The sequence below is a fragment of the Lissotriton helveticus genome, chromosome 7 (assembly GCF_964261635.1).
Source record: "Lissotriton helveticus chromosome 7, aLisHel1.1, whole genome shotgun sequence".
Classification (NCBI taxonomy): domain Eukaryota; kingdom Metazoa; phylum Chordata; class Amphibia; order Caudata; family Salamandridae; genus Lissotriton; species Lissotriton helveticus.
The window spans coordinates 681756534-681771224 of NC_136068.1; positions in this window are offsets into that span (position 1 = coordinate 681756534).

Here is a 14691-nt window from a genome sequence, read left to right on the forward strand (position 1 = left end):
TACACTAATAAAGCTAAATTACACTACAAAAATACGGTACAATTACCGCCAGAGTCCTTTGGCTTTGTTATTGTTTTAACAGGAGTTCCAGTTGTTCCGGAGGGAAATATGGAATCGAACATAAGTTTAAAAAATAAAGTGATTCATTGGTTGCGTTTGAACAGGCCATTACCTGCACACTTGAATGGTGATATTATATCAGTTAGAAGGTGCCAATGGGTAGGCATACGTCCTAAGGATATAGAGGGTGACCTGATTGTAGTGAATTTTAAGGACCATAGGGTGGTATCCTATATAAGTGATTGGTTTGTGAGTGGTGATGATGGTGGTGTGTCAACACGAAATCTGACATATTTCTATCCTGAAAATATGATGCTTCCTACAAACAAACCTCGGCAGAGATATGGTCTGGATTTCATCCATCATGAAAAACCACTCATAAATAACCCAACTTTCACCTACTTCGATAGAAATGCTAGATTTTACCCTATGGTAAACCATTCAAATTCGTACCCTAGTTCAAAAAATCACTACCCCACTAATCCTAGGGAATTTTGGAATATTCCATTGTCAAACATGTTCTATCCTTTGACTCCAATGAATTTAAATGACTGACTGCACTTACCTAAACAACAAAATATATTAGCTGGGGACAATAGATTAACCTTTCCCCCTTTTATGCAGGATTATATGCCTATGCACGCTCCGTCTAATCACCATCTTATTTTAGGTAGGGATAGGAAAATAACAACTAATGATGATACAAATTGTGTAGAGACCTGTGTAAATTCTCATCCGGACCAAAGATGGGGGGACAATATAGTTACTCATACAGTTACAAACACGGGCGATGATGTGGAAGTGGGAAATGATGATAGGGATACATATATATATGAGGTTGTTGATTTGAGAACAAATGACATAGGAAATAGGGTAGATGGGTGTAGGGTAGATGGGTGTGAGCAAGCCCACTTGCCAGATAGATTGCATGTGGAAAATGAGGGTAACTGTGAGAAGGTTGGCAATTTCCGTGTACTTTCTTGGAATATAGCGGGCTTTCGTCAAAGGCTGGAAGATCCGGCCTGGGTAGAATTTGTAGATTCTTTTGACTTAGCCTGCTTACAGGAGACTTGGAGTACTGTGGATTTGAGTTCGGATGGTTTCCAAGCGTTTAACGTCCCAGCAATACCATCACAATCAGGGCGAGCTAAGGGCGGGCTTATGACAGCAATCTCTGTAAAACATAACTTAAGATATGTCAATAGAGTGGTGGAAACACCCTGGTATCAATTACTCATCATTAAGGATCTTTTTACTGAAACTGTTCTTCTTATCAATTGGTATTATAACATATTTGATCCTAATGAAACTGCAATTATTGATAATTTACAGGAAGAGATTGCTAAGGTGAGAAATAGAGTCTTCCCACTCCTTATTATATGGTTAGGTGATTTTAATTGTGAATTATGTAAGTTTAGTGGGACCAGGGTCTGTGGTCTGATGGATTTAAATGATCATCCTGTGGCTCATTTCTCTCATACAAAACAAGGGGAGGCCATAAATAGTATTGTAATAAACAATAATTTATGTATTCTCGATACGATTAGTTTTTCGGGTATTACGAATATACCCAGCTTCCAAGGCACGGGGGGCAGAACAACCACAAGTGATTTTGTAATGGTATCTGGGATTTTTCAGCTACTTGAAAGATTTTAAAATTGAGGCAAACCCAGCTAGCGATCATAATCCCCTAATTCTGAGTTTTAATATTACTTCTGAGCTAAAACTGTGCCCGGAACAACCTATAGTGTATACTCAGAACCAGGGTGTCACTGTAAGGTGGAATAAAGTACCCATTAGGCAATTGGAGATGGACATTTTTAAGGAAAATGTGGCCCAGATAGAAACCTGCCTAGCATCTAATCCTGACCAAGACCATATAATTACGAGTTTTGGGATACTAATGGAAAATGTAGCGACCCATCTACTCGTAAAGATAGGGGGGAAGAATCAACACCAGGGGCCTAAATGGTTCAATGCTGAATGCTCTTCTGCTCAAACAACTTTAACTAAAGCATTGCGCCAAAATCCAAGAGATAGAAATATGGTCATACTGGCTAGGAAACAATACAGGCAGGCAATCAGAAAAAGAAAAAATGAACTGAGAACGAAAGCATGGGAAGACCTGGATAAAGCAGTCGATTTAAGGGACAACAGACTTTTTTGGGAAGTAATAAATAGACCCTTTTTAAAATCAGGGGAAGAAAATACCATTCGAGTTCATTTACCAGAGGAAACCTGGGTAACTCATTATAATAAAATCTTTAACCCTAAAGAGATATTACAGACTGCCACCTTGGAGGAGGATGATTCCTTTAATATTAATATGGAATCAGCCAAGAAGCTTAGCGAATCACTAATGCTCTCAGAAGTAGAGCTAGCTTTGACTAAGGGGGCATCCTTAAAGGCCCCTGGCCCTGACTCAGTACCCTTAGATCTTTTTAAATATAATCGGGAGGTTTGGTCTCCACTACTTTTGAATGTTTTTAAGGCATTAATACTCAGGCCTATTCCGACCTCCTGGAAAGAGGCCGTGTTGGTCCCAATTTTTAAAAAAGGTGATAAACATGATCCACGCTGTTATAGGCCAATATCACTAATAGACTCGTCATGTAAACTAATGGGTAGGGTGATATTGGCACGGCTGGAAACATGGGCAGAGTCGTCGGGGGTTATTGTAGAATCCCAATATGGTTTTAGGAAGGGGAAATGAACTAGTGAGCAGTGCCTGAATCTGGCATTGATTATGGGCAAGTACATGGGTGCCAAGAATGGTTCTATACACTTGGCATTCATGGACTTGTCCAGTGCCTTCGACACAGTATGCAGGGACAAATTATGGTGTATGATGGATTCTATGGGTTTTGAGGAGCCTCTGGTCACCCTGCTTCGCAGGTTACATACCGCTACGATGGTTAGAATCAGATATGGCCGTGGAGGTGAGAAAACAAGACCTATATTATCCACCGAAGGTGTCCGACAAGGATGTATTTTAGCACCTTTTTTATTTTTGGTCTATACGAATGGCTTAGAGGGCTTCTTATTAGAAACGACTGCTGACTTCCCAAAGATAAATGGTAAAAGAATCCCAATGTTGTCTTATGCAGATGACACTGTTTTAATGGCACTTACCCCTAACAGCATACAGATTTGTCTGAATGCTTTTGACATGTTTATGGGTAAACTAGACCTAGGTGTCAATTTTACTAAATCTTTTGCCATGACTTGTGGCCAAAAAAATGTTAAAATACGGAAATATATTGTTAGGAATGCTACTATTGAGAAAGTGGATAATTTCTGTTATCTGGGTAACCTTTTTAACAAAAAACTGAATTGGGAACCTTTGTTGACAGCCCGGGTTCAGAAGGTTACACAGTCAATTGAAGCTCTCTTTCGTTTTGCCAGCAAATTAGGCCAGCGACGTGTAGCTGAAATTACATCGTTATATAAAGCTAAGTGTGTTTCTGCCTTGACTTATGGTGCAGGGGTTTGGGGATCACAAAGCTGTGAAAAAATACAAATTATGGAAAATAAGTTTCTAAAACGTTTATTATCCGTACCATTGGGCACATCTAACACATTTTGCCACGGAGAAGTTGGAATTGAGTTTATAAGTGATATCATTCACGTTGCACCTCTAACATTATGGTCTAAAGTTTGGCGATCTGAAGAATTGAAATTAACAAAAGATATCATTCAAGATTGCCTCAAACTTGACCACTATACCCAAATCCCGTGGCTACGATATGTTAGAGAGACTTTTCATAAAATAGGTTTGGGTAATATGTTTACAAATCCTGAAATGCTTGGTAAGGATGCTAAGGAAATTATCAAAAATGCCTATAGTGCTAATCTAGGTTCTTTAAAGACAAATGATCGGGTACTACGTGTACGAGGAAGACTAGTTCGCCCATTCTATTTGTCATATATTATGAACACGCAATGGCTTTTTTATCTCACAAGATTTCGCCTTGGCACTTTACACTTTTTGTTTGCATTTCCAAAGCAGGGGGGTTGGTGGGAGAAATTACCCTGTTGTCCTTGTAATAATAGGGTTTCGCAAAATACTCTCCACCTTCTTCTTTTCTGTACTTTATATAAGGTTCCAAGAAACATCTTCATCAAACCATTATTGGTATCATTTGGAACGTGTTATTATAAAGAAGCTTTTGACCTTTTATTATCTCTGTCAACTGCAAATATATGTAATGCTGTTTTCAATTTTATTAGATCAGCTCTGGTGATTAGAAACAGATACTGAGTCTTGACGGAAATTAGCTTTAAAAAACCTGTATTGTGATTTTCTGTAAACATTTATTGTGATTTTATGGTGTATTAATTGCTATGTCTTTTTAGAAAATGTTTTAAATGTATACTTTTATGATTTCTATATGGAATCGAAATAAAGTTATTTGACTTGACTTGACAGACAGAGGGAGACGGACAGAGAGAGACAGAGAGAGAGGGAGATAGAGAGAGAGGGAGCCGGAGAGGGAGACAGAGGGAGGGAGACAGAGGGAGAGAGACAGAGGGAGACAGACAGAGGGAGACAGAGGGAGAGAGAGGGAGGGAGCCGGAGAGGGAGACAGAGGGAGGGAGACAGAGGGAGAGAGACAGGGGGAGACAGACAGAGGGAGACAGAGGGAGGGAGACAGAGAGAGGGAGACAGAGAGAGAGGGAGACAGAGAGAGAGACAGAGGGAGGGGGAGAGACAGGGCCGGACTGAGAACCAAAACTGGCCCTGGCTAAGTGCTCGGCCGGCCCCCTGGGGGTGCGACCAAACTCTTTGCCGGGGCTGGTTTTAGTCCGATTTTGTTACAGGGCTGATTTTGCAGCTATGCTGCAAAAACGGCCCTGTAACAAAAACGGCCCCTAGGGCCCAAAACCGGCCCCCACCCTTGCAGCGCACCGGGGGATTGCCCGGTGCCCGCAACTGCCAGTCCGGGCCTGGGGACAGAGAGGGAGACAGACAGAGGGAGACAGAGGGAGTGAGAGAGGGAGGGAGAGAGAGAGAGGGAGACAGAGGGACGGAGACAGAGGGAGACAGAGAGAGACAGAGGGAGGGAGACAGAGAGGGAGACAGAGAGAGAGGGAGGGAGTGATAGCGAAAGGGAGGGAGACAGAATGAGAGAGAGAGAGAGAGAGAGAGAGAGAGAGAGAGAGAGAGAGAGAGAGAAAGATGTGTGTATGCCGAGTCTGGTGGCTCAGTGGATGAAGGCGTCCCCTGCAGGGGCCCGTGTTCAACCTCAGGGTCACAGTTTTTTTTCTCTAGCCCTGCCCCCCTCCCCCACTGACTTCACCCCCACTGGTGTGGCCCTCGGCCACAAACAACACTGTAAATTTGGCCCAGAGAGAAAGTTTGTGAGTACCCATGGATTATTCAGATATGTTTTTGGACAATAAATGTTGGCTGTCTGTTTTTTCTTAATCTGTCCATGTGTACTGGGGCTAAACTGTTTCATAAGAGGTTGCATATTCTTGGAGAGAGCACTGTTTGTGTAACACATTGAGAAATTGTTTCTGGTGAGGGTTCTCATTGCCAACCCCATACAAGGGAAAGGGGGTTAGAGTACTATGACTTTCAGAAAATATAGCTGTCTACTGCTAAACCACTTCTGTCAATCTAATCATATGAGACTACTGTACTGCAGTTTCTGGGTAAAGTATTTCTGAGAGACTGAAGGGCTGCATGTGGGAGAACTTATGGAACGAGCTTTGAGGTTCATTTGATTGCCGGCTGCCATTCATTTGCATCCTGAGCTGACAAGATATACAATTTGAAGGCATCGCATTAAAATTTTAGACCAGACCATATGACCTGGGCTCCTAATCAAGTTAACAATCCTGTACCCTATGTCATTGCCATCTCCATAACAGTGGCCCATAGACCCAGGAGATCAAACCCATAAAATTTGATGCTGGGGTCTGCTTCTTGTGGTTAGGTGCACCTTCATCTTCCATGTGCCTTTGGCTTCTGACGGATGACATTCACCACTAACTCTGGGTGGAGCTGGCGGAGCGGCACTACGCGGAGGTCCATGGAGTTGGGGACCAACTCCACTCCGCCGCCCGCCTCCACCCCCACAGTAAGAATTAAATAAATATGCATTATAAGTAAAATATAAACACTTACCTTGCCTGCGGCGACCCCCGGGCTGCCGTCCTCCTCTTCCTCGGCGTTTCACGGTGATCTGTGCATGCACATGCGCCCGCGCATTTCTCGCAAGGAATGCACATGCGCGGGCGGGCGCATGCTCAGATCACCGTTAAACGCCGGGGAAGAGGGGGGCAGCAGCGCAAGGACGCCGCAGGCAAGGTAAGTGTTTATTATATTACTTATAATGTATATTTATTTAATTCTTACTTGGGGGTTGGAGGCAGGGGCTGGTCAACTCTAAATCCGCCGTGGAGTGTGCAGAGATTTGCCTACTCTGCATTTTCCGCAGAACGCGGAGTAGGCAGATCTCTGCATACTCCACGGGCAGTGTGGAGTTCTCCGCCCACGGTTATTCACCACTAGTGATAAAGTAACATGCTTTTTTTGGAGAAAGCCACAAATAATGAAGCTAATGTCAGAGAAAACTTGTGTATATGTGATCCAAGGGCCAAAATATATGTGTTTCATTAAATTGCAAAACTCTGCTTCTGGCTTGAAAACGATGGGAAATAGAGAGAATAAAATGCATTTTGACGCCATTACTATCTAAACTGGTTAAGATTGTCTTTCACTTTACAAGTTTTATTGTTTTTAAATTCTTGTTTTTTTTTTAGCTTAGAGTAGTCTTAGAGACACTCATTGCTTTATGTGACAAAAATTGGCTTTATTGTCACTCTCATTTGCTTGCTTTTTATTTGTTAGCTTGATTGTGCTTCCCTTCCTCTCTTTGTGCTTGTCCCTCCCACGGAGCATGGCCTCATCATTTATGCCCTTACACTGCTTACTTTTCAGGTGCTACTTTTTTTCTTTTTCGTTAAACACTCCATGAGAGTGTGAGAGAGCACTAGTCTGAGAAAAAATGTATAAGTGCACCATATTTACAAGCACATAGTTAGTTAACATATGCCTTGCACCAGAGTGTCTTATATTCAGTAGTGAAATGTATAGAGTGTTTAAGTAGGGTAGCAATAATCATAGAAGTATGAGACTAATGTAGAAATGTTGGAATGAAAATGAAAACCTCACGTTCTCATGTTAAAGGAATCATGTAAGAGTTAAGTGGAACTCTACAAAACCAGTATATTGTGTAGGCCTCATGGCAATTCACAGAAAATCTAAACGTGCTGCTAAAATAATGTGATGTGGGGTTAACGTGGTTCTTCCAAAATGTATTATCGAATTTAGTTTGAAATATATGCTTTATAGATGTGTGCTTTAAGAAACGTATGTTAGTTAAGAATGCTGTTTAAATCAAGTTAAATGTTTTCAGAATGCAGGGACCCGCTTCATGTAAATCAATTAGGGCCCGAACTGATAGGGATGTTCTTTTTGATCTGTAATGTGCTCGTTAGAGGAGAAGTCGAGAGGTGCCAAGTACAGAGCTTTCCATAATGCTTTATGACCTATAGATATGGTGGAGTTTGGAATTTGAGGCCCACTGTAGGACGGCCTGTATGCAGGTGCGAGGGGTCCTAATCAGTCGAAATGAATGGAGCTTTGTTCAGTGGCGCTTGGCGCAGGCCTGTAGGAGTCTTCAGGAATTTCAGGGGGTATCGGCGCACTGGAGAAGAAGCCTGGGAGCCAAGGTCAACTTTAACGAGGGTCTTGAAGAGTACCATCATGGAGTTTACCGCGCAAAGATGTACCACGTGAGGGGCGTCCCAAGGGGCGTTCCTATCGAAAATGTGATTTGGTATTAGGGAAAGCGACCCGGGAGGAGAGTAGAGCAGATGATTTTGGGAGCCTAAGGAAGCGGATGGGTAGGCAGATAGACTGATCAGGAGAGACCCATTATCAGAGAAGAGACAAAGAGAAGTGCGTGATCTTCTTAGGAAGTCACCACGGCTGACACCTAGAGGGGTAAAGATCTTGTTAAGTAGGGATGTCACTTAGTGTAGTGTAGGGACAGACTAACCTTAATTTTCTTTTCTGTAATGACTTTGAGGTTGCAACTTGTATCTATTTTGGCAACGCTCATGATATTCGAACTTGTACTCATTATTCTGTTTTGTAGACTCAGATTATTCAAAGAATTTATGTTCATAGTGATACCAGTTTATCTTTTGAATCTCATCTTAAGAAGTTTGTATCTTCAGTTATCTTTGACTTTATATTAAATCTTTGAAACTTAATCCTGGTCAGTGGTCATTTAGAGTGGTGTAAGTTCTTAATTGATTGACTAAATGTTAGATTGCCTTTTACTCAATGACAGATACCAACGATCCAGTCGACTTGGTTTGGGATCTGGTAAGGTAACTAGTAACCAGTAATCCCGCGTTAACAGTTGGTAGCAGTTTAGGATGGTTATCTTCTTGAGGAAGGTAATCTAGAGAGGTTAGTTTACCCCAAGGCCCCTAGACATCGAGAGACGAGCAGCGGAAGAATCGTGAGCCGAAGGTGCAGACGGTGCGAGAAAGCAGCAGTATCGGAGGAGAGTGAGTATAACAAGGGTCATGCGTGAACAGATTGCGGTGTTTTGTGTTGTATTTGTATTGTAATGTCTTGCGGAGTTGAATGCCTGTAGTGTGAATGAGAGAAGGTTGTGAGCGCGCGCAACCTGGTGAACCGGTTACCTGGTAAACGGGTGAACTGGCAAATCTTAAGTTCAGGCCAGAGCTTAAGTGGTTTTGGGTGTATCGAACATCCAGAGTAGTTGTCGACCATAGTACGGAGGTCACGAGGTACCATTGACCGCCGTGGAACCGAGATAGGGGGAGTGTAAGAGTGAGCGTATGAGTAACGGACGCTGGTCGGAAGTTACTGTGTGTGAGTAACCTATCAGAGAAGGCGATTGTCTGGAAGTAAACGGAAAGACATTTCGTCAAGTTAAAGGTGACAACTACAGAAAGACTGTGGGCGTACAGTCAAGAAAGGTGATCGCTTGGACGGAAGTAATCATTTTTCAGAGTATGAATGGGACGCATGCATGACCGAGGAGACGAGCTGAGACAAGGAGGGGAACTGCTGCAAAGGGGGACGAGTGACGTCAGAAAGAGCCGCGCTGAGATAGGGTGGCGAGTGAAGAGCCGCGACGCGATAGGACGGTTGGTGTGACGTCGGCAAAAGAGCCGCGACGCGATTGGGCGGCTGGTGCGACGTCAGTGAAAAGTCGCGATCGGATAGGCCAGTTAGCGGAAACAGCACGGCGATTGGTAGATTGTCATTAGGAAGTAAACAAACGCGGAGAAAAGAGAAATCATGAAGTGTTTTAAGTGTTTGAAAGGGATTTTTAAAAGAAAAAGAAGTGAACATTATTACGGGGAAGAGGCACCGCCGGAGGGTACACCAGCTCATTATATGGCAGCGAATGTGGGGCTGCATACGATATTATGGATTGGGGCTTGGAATAAGCTTACGGAAGGAAATGAGGAAATGCAGTTCCCAAAATACGGAACGTTTAAGCTAGAGGTGTTACATCGGCTAAAAGCAACCATGTCCTCATTGAAACCCTCACCTAGACCAACACAGTTTGAGGCCCTTAATGCATGGATTAGGGCGGCACACGATAGAAATTTGGACAGGCGTCAACAAAGATTGACGCGATCGGTAAGAGCAGTGCGAGATTCCAAATGGGACGAGGAGGCAAAGAGATGGAGGGTACAGGCTATTGAGGTAGAGAAGTTGTATCCAATGAGGGAGGTGGTAGGTGGGAGGAACCTCATGGAAGAAGATGAGGAGAGCGAGTCGGAGGACAATGTGATAAATAGATTATTGATGGACAGACCACCTCCGAGAGTTGAGGAAATTGAAGATAGAGGGCTCGCAAGGGAAGATGGGAATGCCATAGAGGGGTATACACCACTCCCTATATCGGAATGGACACCTATCAAAGGTGGGGAGACACCTCAACCTAGTACAGTACAGAGTGTAGTGGGAAGGTTTGTGGTGCAGAAAACGCCAGCCACCGAAAGGGTTGAGTCCTGTGGATTGCCAGACGCTCTTCAAGTGCCTGTTACCATAGGACCTATAGTATCGATCTATAACCCAGAGAGAGATAGAGAGGAAGAACAGAGGCAATTGGATAGAGAAAGGATCGAGATGGAAAGGAGGAATAACGTGACAAATGCATGGAAGCAGTTGCCAGGTTCGGTAACGTGGAACACCCCATTAGATACAACTGTAGGTCCCAACACAGGACAGGGAGGTCAGCGAGGACCGATGGACCTAAGGGGACCGAGGCCAAAGTCCTATACAGAATTAAGAGCTGATTTGAGGGAATGGGATGGGTCCGCGGTAACCCCGAATAACAGGTCAAGAACAGAACCAGAATGACAAAGCAGAGATAACAGGTCCGTATCTCATTGTGGGGCCAGCGAAAGCAGTCAGGGGCGGGAAGGTCAAAGTCAGGAGAATAGAGGAGTTACACGTCCTACGATTGAGAGGGAACAACAAGAGCAAAGTGGTAGGAGCGTAGAGTGTGAGGAGATGTCCCGTCTCTGGGAGAAAGGTGGAGACCAAATGGTACAAGCTTTTCAGAATAGGTTTAGGTGCCTTCATCATGTACTAGGAGAAGACGTCCAACATTGGAGAAAAGAGAACAGTGATAGGTCCCGCCATGCCTCGAATAATCAGGAATCACAGGGAAATAGTGAGGAGAGAGGGAGTAACGGAATATCTTACCATGCATCCCGTGAAACTAGCCAGGATGGGGAACGTGGGGCTATGAGGCGTGAAGGAGTGTTTCACCATCCACCCCGAGAAGATGGAAAGGCATGGGACCTAGAGAGATGGGAACAGGGGAGGACTCCCTATAACTCACCAGTGCCTAAACGTAGATCTCGGAGCTGGGATGGGAGAGATGCGGATGGAGTAACTAAATTTAGTGTGTTGAAAGCTGAAATTAAGGCAAAGAGACTTGATGTCACCAGTTTAAAATCAGATGTTGATGAGATAATTGATGGTACATTGCCTTTAGAAAGAATAGAATTGTATGAACAGGATGAGTTATTGTTCATGGCAAAGGATATTACTAGGAAAGCTAGAGCGTTTCATGAGAAACTGACCAATTTGGCAGACAGGTATGCCGTGGATTTATCTAGGACAAGGGCATTGCAGAGTAACCACAGATTGCAGTACGCAGACCAAGACCTAGATGAGAAGAGAACTACTGGATTAAAAACACACATAAGAGAGCTGGTATCAGGGATAAGGGTGTGGAGAGAACTGGACAAATGGGAAGAGAGGTGGTCGAAAAAGGGCACTGTTAGACGGAGTACAAGTATGATGACCCCAGAGGGAAGGATAATGCAGATGGAGGCATTCCCTTTGCGAGAAATATCGAACGGAAATTATGTACATGTGCCCTGGAGTAGAGGAGATTTAGCTGCATTTACCAACTCATTTCCGAAGTTAAGGGACAATCCAGTAGAGTGGTATAAGCAGGTAGAAAGGTTTGTAAAGATCTCGAAAGTATTGTGGATTGATTTGAACACGTTGTTTGACATTGTGGTCCCATCTGATTTGTGGACCCCGTGCAAGACTAGTGTTGAATGGCCAAATACTGAACCAGTGAGGGATGCTCGAACTAATGGACCGTCCGAGATTGTCATGCGAAAGTATGAAAGGGTAATAGCTTGGCTGAAAGATAAGGTACCACCACAGGATATAGATTGGGTGAAAATAGACCGAACGAGGCAGGAACCCAAGGAGACAGTTCACGAGTTTTATGAGAGATTATTGAAAACATTCAAACAATACAGTGGACTAGATGTAATGGATCCCAAAGATATAGGGCAGTTTGTGTCAAAGTTTGTCTTGGGGTTGAGACCTGATATTTGTTTGATGATACAGCAACATTTAATCTGCTGGCAGAACAAACCACTAGATGAGATCTTGCGATATGCGAGATACTGCAGTGACGAAATAGATTCTAAAGCGAAGAATCTAAAGGAGAAATTGATGGTAGTGCAGATGCAGTCAGCAGGGAAGGGTGGACAGCAGAAGCAGGGGATGGGACGAAAACCAAACGGTCAGAACAAAGATAATGAAGAAGGGCAGAGACCTAGGGTAGACTTTGCCACTTTGAAGAAAACGACAAAGTGCCATTTGTGTCACCAGGTGGGACATTGGCGACGCGAGTGTCCCTTTAACCCTGAAAATGGAGAGCTAGAAGTAGAAGAGCAGGTTCAAGAAGTCCCAGCTCCAAAGGTGGCAGTTCCAGGAAGCAAGGTGGCCAAAGGGGGGACTTCGGCTCCACGGGCACAGTTCCCACAGCCACCGAAAATAGCGACAGGGGGAAAGGTCTTTAAACAAATGCCTCTCTTTATCGAGGAAGAAAAGTGTTATTACATTGATCCATTGACAGGACAACGTGTGAGCAGTGAAGAGGACTGTACCCTCGGGGCAGTCCTAGAGGTGGATCAAAGAGGGCCGTTTGTTGAGGCAGAAGTGGCAGGGTGTCCCACAACGTTCTTAGTGGATACTGGAGCTACTCGATCAACACTGAGGTCAGCAGTGGTTCCAGACTTGCCGATGTCAGGGGAAACAATTCAGGTGGTGGGAGTCGCACACAAAAGGCTGACTAGTCCATTGACAGAACCAGTGTCTGTGAAGATAGGAAACCATATGAACGAACATCAGTTTGTGGTTTGTGATTCGAGTCCTGTATGTCTGTTAGGAAGGGATTTGTTGTGCAAATTGAACTGCACAATATACTGCACCCCGCAAGGAGTGGAGGTACAGACTACAGACGATGACGCTACTTTCAAGGTTACCAATTCAAAATCCTGTGTAGAATTATATCCTACTCTGACAGTAGAAGATCTTCCCCAAGACTTGCGAGATGCAGTAGCGTCAGAGGTATGGGATTTCACAGGAGAGGAAATAGGATTGATTAAAGGGGTAGAACCAGTAAAAATAATGGTAAAGCCAAATGCTGAGTTTCCAAGAACGCCTCAATACAAATTGTCCCAGGAAACGATTGCAGGAATAAAACCTGTGATCGAGTCAATGATTCAACAGGGAATACTGAAAGAAATTGTGGGTAGTCCTTGTAACTCCCCGATTATGGGTTTGCAGAAACCTAGTGGGAAATTCAGGATAGTGCAGGATTTACGAAAAATTAACAATATAGTCGTTTCATGTTGTCCCGTGGTACCGAATCCATCAGTGATACTGTTTCAAATACCATGTCAAGCAGAATGGTTCACAGTGATAGATCTTTGCCAGGCTTTCTTTTCAATCCCATTGGATGAAGAGAGCAGATATCTTTTCGCTTTTAAAATGGAAGATCGCGTTTTAACATGGTGTCGAATCCCACAAGGATTCACAGACAGCCCATCTTTCTTCAACCAATTGTTGAAGAGGAATCTCGAAAATTTAGTACTGCCGCAGAATTCGATTCTGGTCCAGTACATAGATGACCTACTTGTTGCGTCAGAAACTGAGGAAGCTTGTAAAGCAGATTCAATTGCCTTATTGAACCATTTAGCTGAAAATGGACATAAGATATCTCCGAGCAAGTTGCAGTATTGTCTGACTGAAGTACAGTATTTGGGGCACCGGTTAGAAAAAGGAAAACGCAAGGTGTCCCCAGAGAGGATTGAGGCGATAATGAAGATGAATGCGCCTACGACACAGAGAGAAGTTAGAATGTTTCTAGGGATGGTAGGTTACTGCCGACAGTGGATAGTCAACTTTTCACTGAAAGCAAAACCCTTACAGAAACTGACGCACAAGGAGGTGAGTGATCCGGTACCATGGGACGAAGAATGTCTGGTGGCGTTCTTGCAGCTGAGAGACGATTTATGTCGTGCTCCGGCTCTGGGAATGCCCGATTAGGAGAAATCATTTTCACTCTATTGCTGTGAGAGAGAGGGATGTGCTTTGTCAGTCTTGTCACAGACCCACGGAAATGCCCGTAGACCAGTTGCATATTTTTCGGCTACATTAGATCCAGTAGCCGCAGCGTTGCCCGGATGTCTCAAATCCGTTGCTGCAACGGGTGTCAGCATTGAAAAGAGTGAGAGTATTGTGATGGGACATCCAATAGTGGTGTATGTACCGCATTCAGTTGAATTGTTAATGACCAGGACGAAGACGCAGCATCTGACCAATAGTAGGCTCACGCGCTACGAGCAAGTTATTCTTGCCGCGGAGAACGTGACACTCAGGAGATGCTCTGTCTTGAATCCTGCTACTTTGATGCCATTACCTACTGTAATAGAAGGCGAAGGATGTGAAGACCACGATTGCCTTGATGTGACTGAACTATGCACGAAACCCAGACCAGATATTGTGGATGAGCCATTGTCTGACCCCGATGAGATTTATTTTGTTGATGGCTCATGTTTAAGAGACGATACTGGTCGGTTGAGGGCAGCTTATGCTGTTTGTACCATTACTGGAGTTGTGGAAGCCGCTTGCCTGGAAGGAGTACATTCCGCACAGGTAGCAGAAATCATTGCCCTAACTCGTGCCTGCATAGCAGGAAACGGAAAGAGAGTCACCATCTACACTGACAGCCAATATGGTTT